Below are 18,969 nucleotides of genomic sequence, written 5' to 3'. Positions count from 1 at the left end.
AGGGAGGAATGCAGATACCGGGGAATGAGAAGGAGAATGTGAGGAATGCTGATAATGGTGATCGTGATGGAGAAAATGAGGAATGCAGATTCTGGGAACAGGATGGAGGAAGTGAGAAGTGCAGAAAATGGGAAAAGTGGTGTAGAAAGTGAGGCATGCAGATACTAAGGAAGGAATGGGGAAAGTGAGGAATGCAGATACTGGGAACATGATGGATAAAGTGTGGAATGTGTAGACTGGGAACGTAATGGAGAACGGGTAGAATGCAGAAAATGGGGAACGTGATTTAAAAAGTGAGGAATGCAGATATTGGGAAATGTGTAAGAGAAAGTGAGGAATGCTGACAATGGGGACCGTGATGGAGAAAGTGAGGAATACAGAAAATTGGGAATGTGATGGAGAAAGGGAGGAATGCAGATACTGGGGAGGTGATGGAGAAAGTGGGGATTGCAGATACTGGGAATGTGATGGAGACAGTGAGGAATGAAGATACTGGGAACATGATGGAGAAAGTGTAGAATGCACATAGCGGGAAATATGATGGCGAGAGTGAGGAATGCAGAAAATGGGGAAAGTGATGGAGAAAGTGAGGATTACAGATACTGGGGAACATGATAGTGAAAGGGAGGAATGCAGATAATGGGGAACGTGATTTAAAAAGTGAGGAATGCAGGTATTGGGAAATGTAAAAGTGAAAGTGAGGAATGCAGATACTGGAGAACGTGTTGGAGAAAGTGAGGAATGCTGACACTGTGGAACGGATGGAGAAAGTGAGGGAAGCAGAAACTGGGAAAGGTGGTGGAGAAAGTGAGGAATGCCGATACTGGGAACGTGATGGAGAAAGTGTGAAATGCGGATGCTGGGAATGTAATGAAGAAAGGGTGGAATGCAGATAACGGGAATTGTGATGGAATGCAGACACTGTGGAACGGATGGAGAAAGTGAGGGAAGCAGATACTGGGAATGTGACGGAAAAAGTGAGGAATGAAGTTACTGGGAATGTGATGGTGAAGGCCAGGAACGCAGGTACTGGGAACATGGTGGAGAAAGTGAGGAATGAAGATACTGGGAATGTGATGGTGAAAGTCAGGAAGGCAGATACTAGGAACTTGGTGGAGAAAGTATGGAATGCGTATACTGGGAACGTAATGGAGAAAGGGTAGAATGCAGATAATGGGAAATGTGATGAAGCAAGTGAGGAATGCAGAAAATGGGGAAAGTGATGTAGAAAATGAGGATTGCAGATACTGGGGAACGTGGTGGAGAGAGGGAGGAATGCAGATAATGAGGACCGTGTTTTAAAAAGTGAGGAATGCAGATGTTGGGAAATGTGATGAAGAAATGAGGAATGCAGAAAATGGGGAACGTGATGTAGAAAGAGAGGAATGCAGATAATGGGGAATATGATTTAAAAAGTGAGGAATGCAAATATTGGGAAATGTGAAAGAGAAAGTGAGGAATGCAGATACCGGGGAACGTGATGGAAAAAGTGAGGAATGCAAATAATGGTGATCGTGATGGAGAAGGTGAGGAATGCAGATTCTGGGGAACAGGATGGAGGAAGTGAGGAATGCAAATGCTGGAAACGTGATGGAGAAAGTGAGGAATGCAGACTCTGGGGAACGTGACGGAAAAAGTGGGGAATGCAGATACTGGGAAAGTGATGGAGGAAGTGAGGAATGCCATAAGTGTAAATGTGATGGAGTAAGTGAGAACTGCAGAAACTGGGAAATGTGGTGTAGAAAGTGAGGATTGCAGTAACTGGGAACATGTTGGAGAATGTGAGGAATGCAAATACTGGGAATGTGATGGAGGAAGTGAGGAATGCAGATACTGGGAAAGTGATGGGGAAAGTGAGGAATGCAAATACTGGAAATGTAATGTAGAAAGTGAGGCATGCAGATACTAAGGAAGGAATGGGGAAAGTGAGGAATGCAGATACTGGGAACATGATGGATAAAGTGTGGAATGTGTAGACTGGGAACGTAATGGAGAAAGGGTAGAATGCAGAAAATGGGGAACGTGATTTAAAAAGTGAGGAATGCAGATATTGGGAAATGTGTAAGAGAAAGTGAGGAATGCAGATACTGGAGAACGTGCTGGAGAAAGTGAGGAAGGCAGATACTGGGAACTTGGTGGAGAAAGTATGGAATGCGTATACTGGGAACGTAATGGAGAAAGGGTAGAATGCAGATGACGGGAAATGTGATGAAGCAAGTCAGGAATGCAGAAAATGGGGTACGTGATGGAAAAAGTGAGGATTGCAGATACTAGGGAACGTGATGGAGAAAGTGAGGAATGCAGATACTGGGAATGTGATGGAGAAAGTGAGGAATTAAGATACTGGGAACATGATGGAGAAAGGGTGGATTGTAGATAATGGGAAATGTGATGGAGAAAGAGAGGAATGCAGATAATGAGGAACGTGTTTTAAAAAGTGAGGAAGGCAGATAGTGGGAAATGTGATGGAGAAAGTGAGGAATGCAGATATCGGGGAACGTGATGCAGAAAGTGAGGATTGCAGATACCGGGGAACATGATGGAGAAAGTGAGGATTGCAGATACTGGGGAAGGGATGGAGAAAGTGAGGAATGAAGTTACTGGGAATGTGATGGTGCAAGTCAGGAATGCAGATACTGGGAAGATGGTGAAGAAAGTGAGGAATGCAGATTCTGGGAACGTGATGGAGAAAGTGAGAAGTGTAGATACTGGGGAAGCGATGGAGAAAGTGAGGAATGCCGATACTGGGAAAGTAATGGTGAAAGTCAGGAAGGCAGATACTAGGAACGTGGTGGAGAAAGTATGGAATGCGTATACAGGAAATGTAATGGAGAAAGGTGTGAATGCAGATAATGGAAATGTGATGAAGCAAGTGAGGAATGCAGAAAATGGGGAACGTGATGGAGAAAGTGAGGAATGCTGATAATGGTGATCGTGATGGAGAAGGTGAGGAATGCAGATTCTGGGGAACAGGATGGAGGAAGTGAGGAATGCAATTGCTGGGAACGTGATGGAGAAAGTGAGGAATGCAGACACCAGGGAACATGATGGTGAAAGTGAGGAATGCAGATCATGGGAAAGCAATGGAGGAGATGAGGAATGCAGATACTGGAAATGTGATGGAGAAAGTGAGGAATGCAGATACTGGGGAAGGGATGGGGAAAGTGAGGAATGAAGATACTGCGAATGTGATGGTGAAAGTCAGGAAGGCAGATACTAGGAACTTGGTGGAGGAAATGTGGAATGCGTATACTGGGAACGTAATGTAGACAGGGTAGAATGCAGATAATGGGAAATGTGATGAAGCAAGTGAGGAATGCAGAAAATGGGGAACGTGATGGAGAAAGTGAGGATTGCAGATACTGGGGAACGTGGTGGAGGAAGGGAGGAATGCAGATAATGAGGAAGGTGTTTAAAAAAGTGAGGAATGCAGATATTGGGAAATGTGAAAGAGAAAGTGTGGAATGCAGATTATGGGGATCGTGATGGAGAAGGTGAGGAATACAGATTCTGGGGAGCAGGTTGGAAGAAGTGAGGAATACAATTGCTGGAATCTTGATGGAGAAAGTGAGGAATGCAGATACTGGGGAAGGGATGGGGAAAGTCAGGAATGCAGATACTAGGAACATGATGGAGAAAATGTGGAATGCAGATACTGGGGAATGTGATGGAGAAAGGGAGGAATGCAGATAATAGGGAACATGATTTAAAAAGAGAGGAATGCAAATATTGGGAAATGTGAAAGAGAAAGTGAGGAATGCTGACAATGGTGATCGTGATGGAGAAGGTGAGGAATGTAGATTCTGGGGAACAGGATGGAGGAAGTGAGGAATGCAAATGCTGGAATCGTGATGGAGAAATTGAGGAATGCAGACACTGGGGAACATGATGGGAAAGTGATGGAGGAAGTGAGGAATGCCAAAAGTGGAAATGTGATGGAGTATGTGAGAACTGCAGAAACTGGGAAATGTGATGGAGAAAGTGAGGAATGATGATACTGGGGAACATGATGAAAGTGTGGAATGCAAATTCTGGGGAACAGGATGGAGGAAGTGAGGAATGCAAATGCTGGGAATGTGATGGAGAAAGTGAGGAATGCAGAAACTGGGAAAGGTGGTGGAGAAAGTGAGGAATGCCGATACTGGGAACGTGATGGAGAAAGTGTGAAATGCCGATACTGGAAACATGATGGAGAAAGAGTGGAATGCAGATACTGGGAACGTAATTGGGAAAAGGTGGAATGCAGATAACGGGAAATGTGAGGGAGCAAGTGAGGAATGCTGATAATGAGGAACGTGATGGAGAAGGTGAGGAATGCAGATTCTGGGGAACAGGATGGAGGAAGTGAGGAGTGCAAATGCTGGGAATGTGATGGAGAAAGTGAGGAATGCAGACACTGGGAAAGTGATGCGGGAAGTGAGGAATGCATAAAGTGGAAATGTGATGGAGAAAGTGAGATCTGCAGAAACTGGGAAAGGTGGTGGAGAAAGTGAGGAATGCCGATACTGGGAACGTGATGGAGAAAGAGTGGAATGCAGATACTGGGAACGTAATTGGGAAAAGGTGGAATGCAGATAACGGGAAATGTGAGGGAGCAAGTGAGGAATGCTGATAATGAGGAACGTGATGGCGAAAGTGAGGAATGCAGATGCAGGGGAAGGGATGGAGAAAGTTAGGAATGCCAATCCTGGGGATGTGATGGAGAAGGTGAGGAATGAAGATACTGGGAATGTGATGTTAAAAGTCAAGAATGCAGATACTGGGAACATGGTGGAGAATGTGAGGAATGCAGGTACTGGGAAAGATGTTGGAGAAAGTGAGGAATGCAGATACTGGGAACGTAATGGAGGAAGAGAGGAATGCAGAAACTGGGAAAAGAGATGGAGAAAGTGAGGAATGCTGATACTGGGGAAGGTGATGGAGAAAGTGAGGAATGGAGATACTGGGAAAGTGTTGGAGAAAGTGTGGAATGCAGATACTGGGAACGTAATGGAGAAAGGATGGAATGCAGATAACAGGAAATGGGATGCAGAAAGTGAAGAATGCAGAAAATGTGGAACGTGATGGAGAAAGTGAGGATTGCAGATACTGGGGAACGTGATGGAGGAAGGGAGGAATGCAGATAATGGGGAACGTGATTTAAAAAGTGAGGAATGCAGATATTTGGAAAGATGAAACAGAAAGTGAGGAATGTAGACACCAGGGAACGTGATGGAGAAAGTGAGGAATGCAGATACTGGGAACGTAATGGAGGAAGTGAGGAATGCAGATACTGGAAATGTGATGGAGAAGGTGAGGAATGCAGATATTGGGAAATGTGACAGAGGAAATGATGAATGCAGATACTGGGAATGTGATAGAGAAAGTGAGGAATGAAGATACTGGGAATGTGATGTTAAAAGTCAGGAATGCAGATACTGGGAACATGGTGGAGAATGTGAGGAATGCAGACGCTGGGGTCTGGGATGGAGAATGTGAGGAATGCGGATACTGGGAATGTGATGGAGAAAGTGAGTAATGCAGATAATCGGAAATGTGACGGAAAAAGTGAGGAATAAAGATAATGGGGAACTTGATGGGAAAAGTGAGGAATGCAGATTCTAGGAATGTGATGGAGAATTTGAGGAATTCCGATACTGGGGAACGTGATGGAGAAAGTGAGGAACACAGATAATGGGGAATGTGATGAATAAAGTGAGGAATCCAGATAATGGGGAATGTGATGGAGAAAGTGAGGAATGAAGATACTGGCAATGTGATGTTAAAAGTCAAGAATGCAGATACTGGGAACATGGTGGAGAATGTCCGGAATGCAGGTACTGGGAAAGGTGTTGGAGAAAGTGAGGAATGCAGATACTGGGAACGTAATGGAGGAAGTGAGGAATGCAGATACTGGGAATGTGATGGAGAAAGTGAGTAATGCAGATAACCGGAAATGTGACGGAAAAAGTGAGGAATGCAGATAATGGGGAACATGATGGTGAAAGTGAGGAATGCAGATTCTGGGAATGTGATGGAGAAGGTGAGGAATTCCGATACTGGGAAACGTGATGGAGAAAGTGAGGAACACAGATAATGGGGAATGTGATGTATAAAGTGAGGAATGCAGATACTGGGGAACGTGATGGAGTCAGTGAGGAATGCAGATACTGGGGAACAGGATGGCGGAAGTGAGGAATGCGAATGCTGGGAGCGTGATGGAGAAAGTGAGGAATGCAGACACTGGGAAAGTGATGGAGGAAGTGAGGAATGCTGATATTGGGGAACGTGATGGAGAAAGTGAGGAATGCAGAAACTGTGGATCGTGATGGAGAAAGGGTGGAATGCAGATAACGGGAAATGTGAGGGAGAAGGTGAGGAATGCCGAAAATGGGGGACGTGATGGAGAAAGTGAGGATTGCAGATACTAGGGAACGTAAACCATGAAAGGAAGGATTGTAGATAATGGGGAACGTGATTTTAAAAGTGAGGAATGCAAATGCAGGTATTGGGAAATGTGAAAGAAAAATGAGGAATGCAGATACCGGGGAATGTGATGGAGAGAGTGAGGAATGCAGATTCTGGGGAACAGGATGGAGGAAGTGAGGAATGCAGATACTGGGAATGTAATGGAGGAAGTGAGGAATGCAGATACTGGGGAAGGTGATGGAGAAAGTGAGGAATGTAGAAACTGGAAAAAGCGATGGAGAAAGTGAGGAATGCAGATGCTGGGGAAGGGATGGAGAAAGTGAGGAATGAAGATACTGGGAAAGTGTTGGAGAAAGTGTGGAATGCGGATACTGGGAACGTGATGGAGGAAGGGAGGAATGCAGATAATGGGGAACGTGATTTAAAAAGTGAGGAATGCAGATATTTGGAAAGATGAAACAGAAAGTGAGGAATGTAGACACCAGAGAACGTGATGGAGAAAGTGAGGAATGCAGAAAGTGTGGATCGTGATGGAGAAGGTGAGGAATGCAGATATTGGGAAATGTGATGGAGAAAGTGTGGAATGAAGATACTGGAAATGTGATGTTAAAGGTCAGGAATGCAGATACTGGGAACATGGTGGAGAATGTGAGGAATGCAGACGCTGGGGTCCGGGATGGAGAATGTGAGGAATGCGGATACTGGGAATGTGACGGAGAAAGTGAGGAATGCAGATACTGGGAACATGATGGAGAAAGTGAGTAATGCAGATAATGGGAAATGTAACGGAAAAAGTGAGGAATACAGATAATGGGGAACGTGATGGGAAAAGTGAGGAATGCAGTTTCTGGGAATGTGATGGAGAAAGTGAGGAATTCTGATACTGGTGAACGTGATGGAGAAAGTCAGGAACACAGATAATGGGGAATGTGATGGATAAAGTGATGAATGCAGATTCTGGGGAACAGGATGGAGGAAGTGAGGAATGCAAATACTGGAAATGTGATGGAGAAAGTGAGGAGTGCAGAAACTGGGAAATGTGACAGAGAAATTGAGAAATGCAGACACTGGGGATTGTGATGGAGAAAGTGAGGAATGCAGAAAATGGGGATCGTGATGGAGAAAGTGAAGATTGCAGATACTGGGGAACGTAACCATGAAAGGGAGGATTGCGGATAATGGGGAACGTGATTTAAAAAGTGAGGAATGCAAATGCAGTATTGGGAAATGTGAAAGAAAAATGAGGAATGCAGATACCAGGGAATGTGATGGAGAAAGTGAGGAATGCAGATAATGGTGATCGTGATGGAGAAGGTGAAGAATGCAGATTCTGGGGAACAGGATGGAGAAAGTGAGGAAAGCAGATACTGGGAACGTAATGGAGAAAGGCTGGAATGCAGATAATGGGAAATGTGATGGAGAAAGTGAGGATTGCAGATAATGGGGAACATGATTTAAAAAGTGAGGAATGCAAATATTGGGAAACATGGAAGAGAAAGTGAGGAATGCAGATACCGGGGAACGAGATGCAGAAGGTGAAGAATACAGATAATGGTGATCGTGATGGAGAAAGTGAGGAATGCAAATGCTGGAAATGTGATGGAGAAAGTCAGGAATGACGATCCTGGGGATGTGATGGAGAAAGTGAGGAATGAAGATACTGGGAATATGATGTTAAAAGTCAAGAATGCAGATACTGGGAACATGGTGGAGAATGTGAGGAATGCAGACACTGGGGTCCGTGATGGAGAATGTGAGGAATGCAGATACTGGGAATGTGACGGAGAAAGTGAGGAATGCAGATACTGGGAATATGATGGAGAAAGTGAGTAATGCAGATAATCGGAAATGTGACGGAAAAAGTGAGGAATACAGATAATGGGGAACGTGATGGGAAAAGTGAGGAATGCAGATTCTAGGAATGTGATGGAGAAGGTGAGGAATTCCGATACTGGGGAACGTGATGGTGAAAGTGAGGAACACAGATAATGGGGGATGTGATGAATAAAGTGAGTAATGCAGATAATGGGAAATGTGACGGAAAAAGTGAGGAATGCAGATACTGGGGAACGTGATGGAAAAGATGAGGAATGCAGATTCTGCGGAACAGGATGGAGGAAGTGAGGAATGCAGAAGTATAAATGTGATGTTAAAAGTCAAGAAGGCAGATACTGGGAACATGATGGAGAATGTGAGGAATGCAGAAACTGGGAATGTGACGGAGAAAGTGAGTAATGCAGATAATCGGAAATGTGACGGAAAAAGTGAGGAAAGCAGATAATGGGGAATGTGATGGAGAAGGTGAGGAATTCCGATACTGGGGAACGTGATGGAGAAAGTGAGGAACACAGATAATGGGGAATGTGATGTATAAAGTGAGGAATGCAGATACTGGGAACATGATGGAGAAGATGTGGAATGCAGATTCTGGGGAACAGGATGGAGGAAGTGAGGAATGCGAATGCTGGGAGCGTGATGGAGATGGTGAGGAATGCAGATACTGGGAAAGTGATGGAGGAAGTGAGGAATGCTGATATTGGGGAACGTGATGGAGAAAGTGAGGAATGCAGATAACGGGAAATGTGATGGAGAAAGTGAGGAATGCAGAAAATGTGGATCGTGATGGAGAAGGTGAGGATTGCAGATACTAGGAACATGATGGAGAAAGTGTGGAATGCGGATACTGGGAACGTGATGGAGAAAGGGAGGAATGCAGATAATGGGGAAGGTGATTTAAAAAGTGAGGAATGCAGATATTGGGAAATGTGAAAGAGAAAGGGTGGAATGCAGATAACGGGAAATGTGATGGGGCAGGTGAGGAATGCCAAAAATGGGGGACGTGATGGAGAAAGTGAAGATTGCAGATACTGGGGAACGTAAACCATGAAAGGAAGGATTGCAGATAATGGGGAACGTGATTTAAAAAGTGAGGAATGCAAATGCAGGTGTTGGGAAATGTGAAGGAAAAATGAGGAATGCAGATACCAGGGAACGTGATGGAGAAAGTGAGGAATGCAGATAGTGGTGATCGTGATGGAGAAGGTGAGGAATGCAGATTCTGGGGAACAGGATGGAGAGAGTGAGGAATGCAGATACTGGGAATGTAATGGAGGAAGTGAGGAATGCAGAAACTAGGAAAAGCGATGGAGAAAGTGAGGAATGCTGATACTGGGGAAAGTGATGGAGAAAGTGAGGAATGCAGATGCTGGGGAAGGGATGGAGAAAGTGAGGAATGAAGATACTGGGAAAGTGTTGGAGAAAGTGTGGAATGCGGATACTGGGAACGTAATGGAGAAAGGATGGAATGCAGATAACGGGAAATGGGATGCAGAAAGTGAAGAATGCAGAAAATGTGGAATGTGATGGAGAAAGTGAGGATTGCAGATACTGGGGAACGTGATTTAAAAAGTGAGGAATGAAGATATTTGGAAAGATGAAACAGAAAGTGAGGAATGTAGACACCAGGGAACGTGATGGAGAAAGTGAGGAATGCAGAAAGTGTGGATCGTGATGGAGAAGGTGAGGAATGCAGATACTGGGAATGTGATGGAGAAAGTGAGGAATGCAGATACTGGGAATGTGATGTTAAAAGTTAGGAATGCAGATACTGAGAACATGGTGGAGAATGTGAGGAATGCAGACGCTGGGGTCCGGGATGGAGAATGTGAGGAATGCAGATACCGGGAATGTGACGGAGAATGTGAGGAATGCAGATACCGGGAATGTGACGGAGAAAGTGAGGAATGCAGATACTGGGAACATGATGGAGAAAGTGAGGAATGCAGATTCTGGGAATGTGATGGAGAAAGTGAGGAATTCCGATACTGGTGAACGTGATGGAGAAAGTCAGGAACACAGATAATGGGGAATGTGATGGATAAAGTGAGGAATGCAGATATTGGGGAACATGATGGGGAAAGTGAGGAATGCAGGTATTGGGAAATGTGACAGAGAAGTTGAGGAATGCAGACACTGAGGACTGTGACAGAGAAAGTGAGGAAGCCAGATACTGGGGATTGTGATGGAGAAAGTGAGGAATACAGATCCGGGGGAACGTGTTGGAGAAGGTGAGGAATGCGGATACGGGGAACGTGATGGAGAAAGGGAGGAATGCAGATAATGGGGAAGGTGATTTAAAAAGTGAGGAACGCAGATATTGGGAAATGTAAACATGAAAGTGAGGATTGCAGATAATGGGGAAGGTGATTTACAAAAGTGAGGAATGCAAATGCAGGTATTGGGAAATGTGAAAGAAAAATGAGGAATGCAGATACCGGGGAATGTGATGGAGAAAGTGAGGAATGCAGAAACTGGGAAAAGAGATGGAGAAAGTGAGGAATGCTGATACTGGGGAAGGTGATGGAGAAAGTGAGGAATGAAGATACTGGGAAAGTGTTGGAGAAAGTGTGGAATGCGGATACTGGGAACGTAATGGAGAAAGGATGGAATGCAGATAACAGGAAATGGGATGCAGAAAGTGAAGAATGCAGAAAATGTGGAACGTGATGGAGAAAGTGAGGATTGCAGATACTGGGGAACGTGATGGAGGAAGGGAGGAATGCAGATATTTGGAAAGATGAAACAGAAAGTGAGGAATGTAGACACCAGGGAACGTGATGGAGAAAGTGAGGAATGCAGAAAGTGTGGATCGTGATGGAGAAGGTGAGGAATGCAGATATTGGGAAATGTGATGGAGAAAGTGTGGAATGCAGATACTGGGAATGTGATGGAGAAAGTGTGGAATGAAGATACTGGAAATGTGATGTTAAAAGTCAGGAATGCAGATACTGGGAACATGGTGGAGAATGTGAGGAATGCAGACGCTGGGGTCCGGGATGGAGAATGTGAGGAATGCAGATACTGGGAATGTGATGGAGAAAGTGAGTAATGCAGATAATGGGAAATGTGACGGAAAAAGTGAGGAATACAGATACTGGGGACCGTGATGGGGAAAGTGAGGAATGCAGTTTCTGGGAATGTGATGGAGAAAGTGAGGAATTCTGATACTGGTGAACGTGATGGAGAAAGTCAGGAACACAGATAATGGGGAATGTGTTGGATAAAGTGATGAATGCCGATATTGGGGAACAGGATGGAGGAAGTGAGGAATGCAAATACTGGAAATGTGATGGAGAAAGTGAGGAGTGCAGAAACTGGGAAACATGGTGGAGAAAGTGAGGAATGCGGATACTGGGGAAGGTGATGGAGAAAGTGATGAATGCAGATGCTGGGGAAGGGATGGAGAAAGTGAGGAATGAAGATCCTGGGAAAGTGATGGAAAAAGTGTGGAATGCAGATACTGGGAACGTAATGGAGAAAGGATGGAATGCAGATACTGGGAATGTGATGGAGAAAGTGAGGAATGAAGATACTGGGAATGTGATGTTAAAAGTCAGGAATGCAGATACTGGGAACATGGTGGAGAATGTGAGGAATGCAGACGCTGGGGTCCGGGATGGAGAATGTGAGGAATGCAGATACTGGGAATGTGACGGAAAAAGTGAGGAATACAGATACTGGGGACCGTGATGGGGATAGTGAGGAATGCAGATTCTGGGAATGTGATGGAGAAAGTGAGGAATTCCGATACTGGTGAACGTGATGGAGAAAGTCAGGAACACAGATAATGGGGAATGTGATGGATAAAGTGAGGAATCCAGATATTGGGGAACATGATGGGGAAAGTGAGGAATGCAGGTACTGGGAAATGTGACAGAGAAATTGAGGAATGCAGACACTGAGGACTGTGACAGAGAAAGTGAGGAAGCCAGATACTGGGGATTGTGATGGAGAAAGTGAGTAATGCAGATAATCGGAAATGTGACGGAAAAAGTGAGGAATGCAGATTCTGGGGAACAGGATGGAGGAAGTGAGGAATGCAGAAGTGGAAATGTGATGTTAAAAGTCAAGAAGGCAGATACTGGGAACATGATGGAGAATGTGAGGAATGCAGATACTGGGAATGTGATGGAGAAAGTGAGGAATTCCAATACTGGGGAACGTGATGGAGAAAGTCAGGAACACAGATAATGGTGAATGTGATGGATAAAGTGAGGAATGCAGATACTGGGGAACATGATGGGGAAAGTGAGGAATGCAGGTACTGGGAAATGTGACAGAGAAATTGAGGACTGCAGAAAATGGGGATCGTGATGGAGAAAGTGAAGATTGCAGATACTGGGGAACGTAACCATGAAAGGGAGGATTGCGGATAATGGGGAACGTGATTTAAAAAGTGAGGAATGCAAATGCAGTATTGGGAAATGTGAAAGAAAAATGAGGAATGCAGATACCGGGGAATGTGATGGAGAAAGTGAGGAATGCAGATAATGGTGATCGTGATGGAGAAGGTGAAGAATACAGATTCTGGGGAACAGGATGGAGGAAGTGAGGAAAGCAGATACTGGGAACGTAATGGAGAAAGGCTGGAATGCAGATAATGGGAAATGTGATGGAGAAAGTGAGGATTGCAGATAATGGGGAACATGATTTAAAAAGTGAGGAATGCAAATATTGGGAAACATGGAAGAGAAAGTGAGGAATGCAGATACTGGGAACATGATGGAGAAAGTGAGTAATGCAGATAATGGGAAATGTGACGGAAAAAGTGAGGAATGCAGACACTGAGGACTGTGACAGAGAAAGTGAGGAAGCCAGATACTGGGAATGTGATGGAGAAAGTGAGGAATACAGATCCGGGGGAACGTGATGGAGAAAGGGAGGAATGCAGATAATGGGGAAGGTGATTTAAAAAGTGAGGAACGCAGATATTGGGAACTGTGAAAGAGAAAGGGTGGAATGCAGATAATGGGAAATGTGAGGGAGCAGGTGAGGAATGCCGAAAATGGGAAAGTGATGGAGAAAGTGTGGAATGCAGATACTGGGGAACATAACCGTGAAAGGGAGGATTGCGGATAATGGGGAACGTGATTTAAAAAGTGAGGAATGCAAATGCAGTATTGGGAAATGTGAAGGAAAAATGAGGAATGCAGATACCGGGGAATGTGATGGAGAAGGTGAAGAATACAGATTCTGGGGAACAGGATGGAGGAAGTGAGGAATGCAGATGCTGGGGAAGGGATGGAGAAAGTGAGGAATGAAGATACTGGGAAAGTGATGGAGAAAGGCTGGAATGCAGATAATGGGAAATATGATGGAGAAAGTGAAGAATGCAGAAAATGTGGAACGTAATGGGGAAAGTGAGGAATGAAGATACTGGGAAATGTGAAAGAGAAAGTGAGGAATGCAGATACCGGGGAACGAGATGTAGAAGGTGAAGAATACAGATAATGGTGATCGTGATGGAGAAAGTGTGGAATGCGGATACTGGGAACGTAACGGAGTAAGGGTGGAATGCTGATAACGGGAAATGTGATGGAGCAACTGAGGAATGCAGAAAATGGGGAACTTGATGGAGAAAGGGAGGATTGCTGATAATGGGGATGGTGATTTTAAAAAGTGAGGAATGCAGATATTGGGAAATGTGATGGAGAAAGTGAGGAATGCAGATAATCGGAAATGTGACGGAAAAAGTGAGGAATACAGATAATGGGGAACGTGATGGGGAAAGTGAGGAATGCAGATTCTGGGAATGTGATGGAGAAGGTGAGGAATTCCGATACTGGGGAATGTAATGGAGAAAGTGAGGAACACAGATAATGGGGAATGTGACGGAGAAAGTGAGGAATGCAGATACTGGGAACATGATGGGGAAAGTGAGGAATGCAGATACTGGGGAAGGTGATGGAGAAAGTCAGGAACACAGATAATGGGGAATGTGATGGATAAAGTGAGGAATGCGGATACTGGGGAACGTGATGGGGAAAGTGAGGAATGCAGATACTGGGGAAGGTGATGGATAAAGTGAGGAATGCAGATATTGGGAAACATGATGGAGAAAGTGAGTCATGCAGATTCCAGCGAACGTGATGGCAGGGTGTTAAAGCAGCTGGTAACCGGATGCTTCGGGTCATTTTTACAGACAGAATGTAAGTGTTCTGCAAAGTGGTCACTGTGTCTGCACTTCACCTCTGCAATATGAAGGACAACACATTTTGAGCAGCGAATGTAGTAGACTGGATTGAAGTGCATGTATATCGCTGTTTTAAACCTGGAAGGCAGGGCTGGGGACTTGGGTACTGAGATGGGAGGAAGTCAATGGGCAGGTGTTACACCTGCGGTGGTCTTATTGGGTGGTGCTGCAAGGCTGTGATGGGTGTAAGAGGAGTGGACCAAGTGTCCAGGAGGGAACAGTCCCTGTGGAAGGCTGGGATGTGGAGGCTGGTGGGGTGTTAGTGGAGGGCTTGAGTTGTCCCACCGTTGGTGTGGAAGGGTAAACGGCCACATTGAAGGAGATGGGTTGGACACGTGTAAGGGACCTGGAAGAGCACAGCAGTTCAGGCAGCATCCGAGGAGCAGTAAAATCGAAGTTTCGGGCAAAAGCCCTTCATCAGGAATACAGGCAGAGAACCTAAAGGGTGGACTTATCTCTCCACCCTTCAGACTCTCTGCCTGTACTCCAGATGAAGGGCTTTTGCCCGAAACGTCGATTTCGCTGCACTTTGGATGCTGCCTGAACTGCTGTGCTCTTCCCGCACCACTGATCCAGAATCTGGTTTCCAGCATCTGCAGTCATTGTTTTTACCCACATGTAAGGGACCTGTCAACCATGGTACTGGGGAACCCTCAGATAGTGAATATGGTGGGCATTTCTGAGCTCCCCATGTGGAATGTGCCATCATCAGAACAGCTGTGACTGAGAGGAAGAAATTGGGTGAATGGGATGGAGTCCTTCCAGGAAGCAGGGTGCGAGGATGTATAACTCAGGAAACTGTGGGCATTGGGTTGGATATAGATGTTGATGACCAGCCTATCCCTATAAATGGAAGCAGAGATGCCGAGGAAGGGATGGGAGGAGTCCAAGGTGGACCAGGTGAGGGTGGGAGCGAGATGGAAAGAGGAAGCCAAATAGATACATTTTTCCAATTCTGGACCATAAAGGGAAGCAGCAGCAGTGACATCATCGACATATCAGAGCAAGAGGTGGGCCTGGGGCTCAGAGTAGGAGAGAAACAAGGATTGCTGCACATACCCCACAAAGAGACGGGCATAACTGGGGCCAATGTGGGTATCTATGCCCAGTCCTCTGACCTGAAGAAAGTGGGAGGAGTTAGAGGAGGGGTTGTTCAGGGTGAGGACAGGCTCGGCTGGGCGGTGGAGGATGGTGATGGATGGGGGCGGTTCAGGCCTTTGTTCCTGAAAGAATCGGAGAGCCCTGACGCCATCCTGACGGGGCATGAAGGTGTAAAGGGTAAAGAGGAGGCAGCTGGAGCCCACAAAGGTCCGAAACCGATGGAAAGCATCAGAAAAATCATAGAAGTAACTGGAGGGGGAGTGAACAAAGGGAGGAGCAAATCGAGTTGAGGAATGAAAAAATAGCTTCTAGAGGGCAGGAACAAGTAGAAATAATCGGTCTGTCCTGTGGAATTTGGGGAGAAGGTAGAAGCGGGCTGTATGGGGTTGGGGGTCTCTGAGCTGGGAGACTGTCAGGGGAGATCCCCACATGACGTGAGATCTGGTGCTCTTTATCTTAGCTTGCTTAACCCAGTAGCATTATTCGATTTCATTCATGGTGCAGATTGTAATTATGTTCAAATTAATGACCAACCTGAACATTTAGGGTATGACCTGTTGCCTGGCAAAGGTAAAGCAAGTGATGAATTGAATAGAATCAGCTTTATTGTCACATGTACTCAAATGAGCACAAGTTGCCACTTCTGCACCAGCTTAGGTGGAATAGCCCACTCCCATGATGTACATTTTTATGATTGAAGGCAGAGAGAAGGAACTATTTCTTCTCTCAAATGGTTGTGAATTCGTGGATTGCTTTGCTCCCGAGGATCTGTCAAGGCTGGCTCATTAAGCAAATCCGAGGCTGACATATACAGATTTTTATTCAGTCAGGGAATCCAGAGTTATAAAGAAAAGACAGGAAAGTGGAGGTGAGGATTATCAGATGAAACCATGATCTCACTGAATAGTGGAGCAGGCTTGTCGGGCTGAAAGGACATCTGCTCCTGAGTCATTTCAGTGATATGTCTAAGTCTATGGAGTATTGTCAATGGTGCAATTCTTCATCAAAGAGAGTCTCTATCCTTCACCCTGTGCAGTGTTGAACAGTTCACAGATGGGTCCATTGCCCCTTGATATTGGAGAAGAGAGCCCACTCTGTTTCACATTGCTGGCTGACCGTTTAAATGCCATTCTTTCTTCATTGTTTTTATTAAAACCAATTCTGTGACCACTTACATTCAAATGGACAAGGGCAGCAGATACATGGGAACACCATGCAGGTTCCCCTCCAAGAAACGCACCATTCTGACTTGGAAATATGTTGTAGATCCTTCAGTGTCACTGGGTCAAAATCCTGGAATTCCCTCCCTGAGGGCATTGTAGAAATACCTGTACTCCAAGGACTGCAGAGGGTCAAGGCGACAGCTCCCACCATCTTCTCAAGGGGCAACTAGGGACGGGCAAAAAATGCTGGGTCCAGCAAGCATGGCCCACATCAAGCTGGCAGCCTGATTGTCTGGGAGAGTGGCTGGTTGGGTCAGCTCAATGGGCAGCTCACAGTGGGTTGTTGTGGGTCTGGAGCCACATTGAGGTCAGAGGCGCTGAAGGCAGCAGGTCACTGCATTGGTGTATAATGTGAATAACTGTTAGTGAGATGATACGGAAGATGATATAATGTGGACAGCAGCAAACATGTGCTGTTGAGACTCAGGCAGGCAGGAATAATCACATTCAAGATTCTCACAAGAAAGTTTACTGTAACTCCAGAGAGTCAGGCAATAGAGTTTGTTCAGTAAGACAGAGGCAAAGATACTGCAGAGTTCAAAGTTTGTGAGGAGATTTGTAGCTTGGGTGCTTGTTGTTGTGGTTCTATTCACCGAGCTGGGAATTTGTGTTGCAAACATTTTGTCCCCTTTCTAGGTGACATCTTCAGTGTTTTGGAGCCTCCTGTGAAGCGCTTCTGTGCTGATTCCTCCAGCATTTATACTGGTTTGAATCTGCCGCTTCCGGTTGTCAGTTGCTGTCCACTGCAGTGGCCGATATATTGGATCCAGGTCGATGTGTCTGTTGATAGATGTGTCTCTATCAACTGACACATCGACCTAGACTCTATATACCGACCACTGCAGTGGACAGCAACTGACAACCGGAAGCGGCAGATTCAAACCACTATAAATGCTGGAGGAATCAGCACAGAAGCGCTTCACAGGAGGCTCCCAAGCACTGAAGATGTCACCTAGAAAGGGGACGAAACGTTTGCAACAAAAACTCCCAGCTCGGCGAACAGAACCACAACATACTGCAGAGTCAATGGAGGACAGTCTGGTCTAAATGAAGAGCCTGGGTAGTGTACAACTGAACCCTGACACCCAAACCCTATAGTAAGAAGCATTCACATGAGTAGAGCAATTGAGAGTTGTATTCAAGGTGGAAGATCAAGCCATGGGTCTCAGCTCACACCACCGAGGTTAGTCAATCAGTTCAGTTTTTCTCAACAATCTAATAGCTCCCTCATTTCTTTAATTGATTGTCTGCATTTAATTTTCAGCAGAATTCCTGAAGGGAAGCCAAGTTCGCAAACTGTCCTGGTGAGATTTGAACTCTCATTCCATTGGATTATTAAATCCAGCCTTTGGATTACCAATCCAATAATTTAGCCAGTAAACCAACATACTCAGTGTTCAGTATCAGAGGATTGTCTACTCAACTACTCAGCAGCAGGATCCAGTCTGTCCAGGATAGCAGAAGTGAAAATGGGGAAGAACATCGGAACATAGCTCAAAAAGTAGGCATCTATGTTCCTATTCTCTGGGAACCTGGCACAGTGACAGAACAATTGATGTGACTGGTGTTGTTATTCGTTAACCCTGTAACCCACCGTATTTGTTAGTTTATTCACTCACGGGATATGGGCTATGCTTGCTGGACCCAGCATTTTTTGCCCGTCCCTAGTTGCCCCTTGAGAAGATAGTGGGAGCTGCCTCCTTGACCCTCTGCAGTCCTTGGAGTACAGGTTTTTTTACACAATGCCCTCAGGGAGGGAATTCCAGGATTTTGACCCAGCAACACTGAAGGATCTATGATATATTTCCAAGTCAGGATGGTGCGTTTCTCGGTGGGGAACCTGCAAGGAACTTGCAATATATCTGCCGCCCTCATCCTTTTGAATGTAAGTGGTCACAGAATTGGTTTTAATAAAAACGATGAAGAAAGAATGGCATTTTAAAAATTGTGCCAAATATCACAACTCACGGAAGATAAGATTGCCTCAGTAGCCAAAATAGGGCCACAGCAGCAGATGGTTTAGATCATGATACTTCAGGCTCTTCCAAGGAATTAATTTACCAGAATTATCCCAAATATGGGGCCTATCCCATTCAGCAAATGGAACATGTGTTTGCATGCGTACACACGCACGCAAACACACATGCACGCGTGTATACACACACACACACACACGCACACACACACACGCACACACACACACAC

The sequence above is a fragment of the Hemiscyllium ocellatum genome, chromosome 37, assembly GCF_020745735.1.
Source record: "Hemiscyllium ocellatum isolate sHemOce1 chromosome 37, sHemOce1.pat.X.cur, whole genome shotgun sequence".
Taxonomy (NCBI): Eukaryota; Metazoa; Chordata; class Chondrichthyes; order Orectolobiformes; family Hemiscylliidae; genus Hemiscyllium; species Hemiscyllium ocellatum.
The sequence above is the reverse complement of the archived record's forward strand: the minus strand, read 5'-3'. Positions refer to the sequence as shown.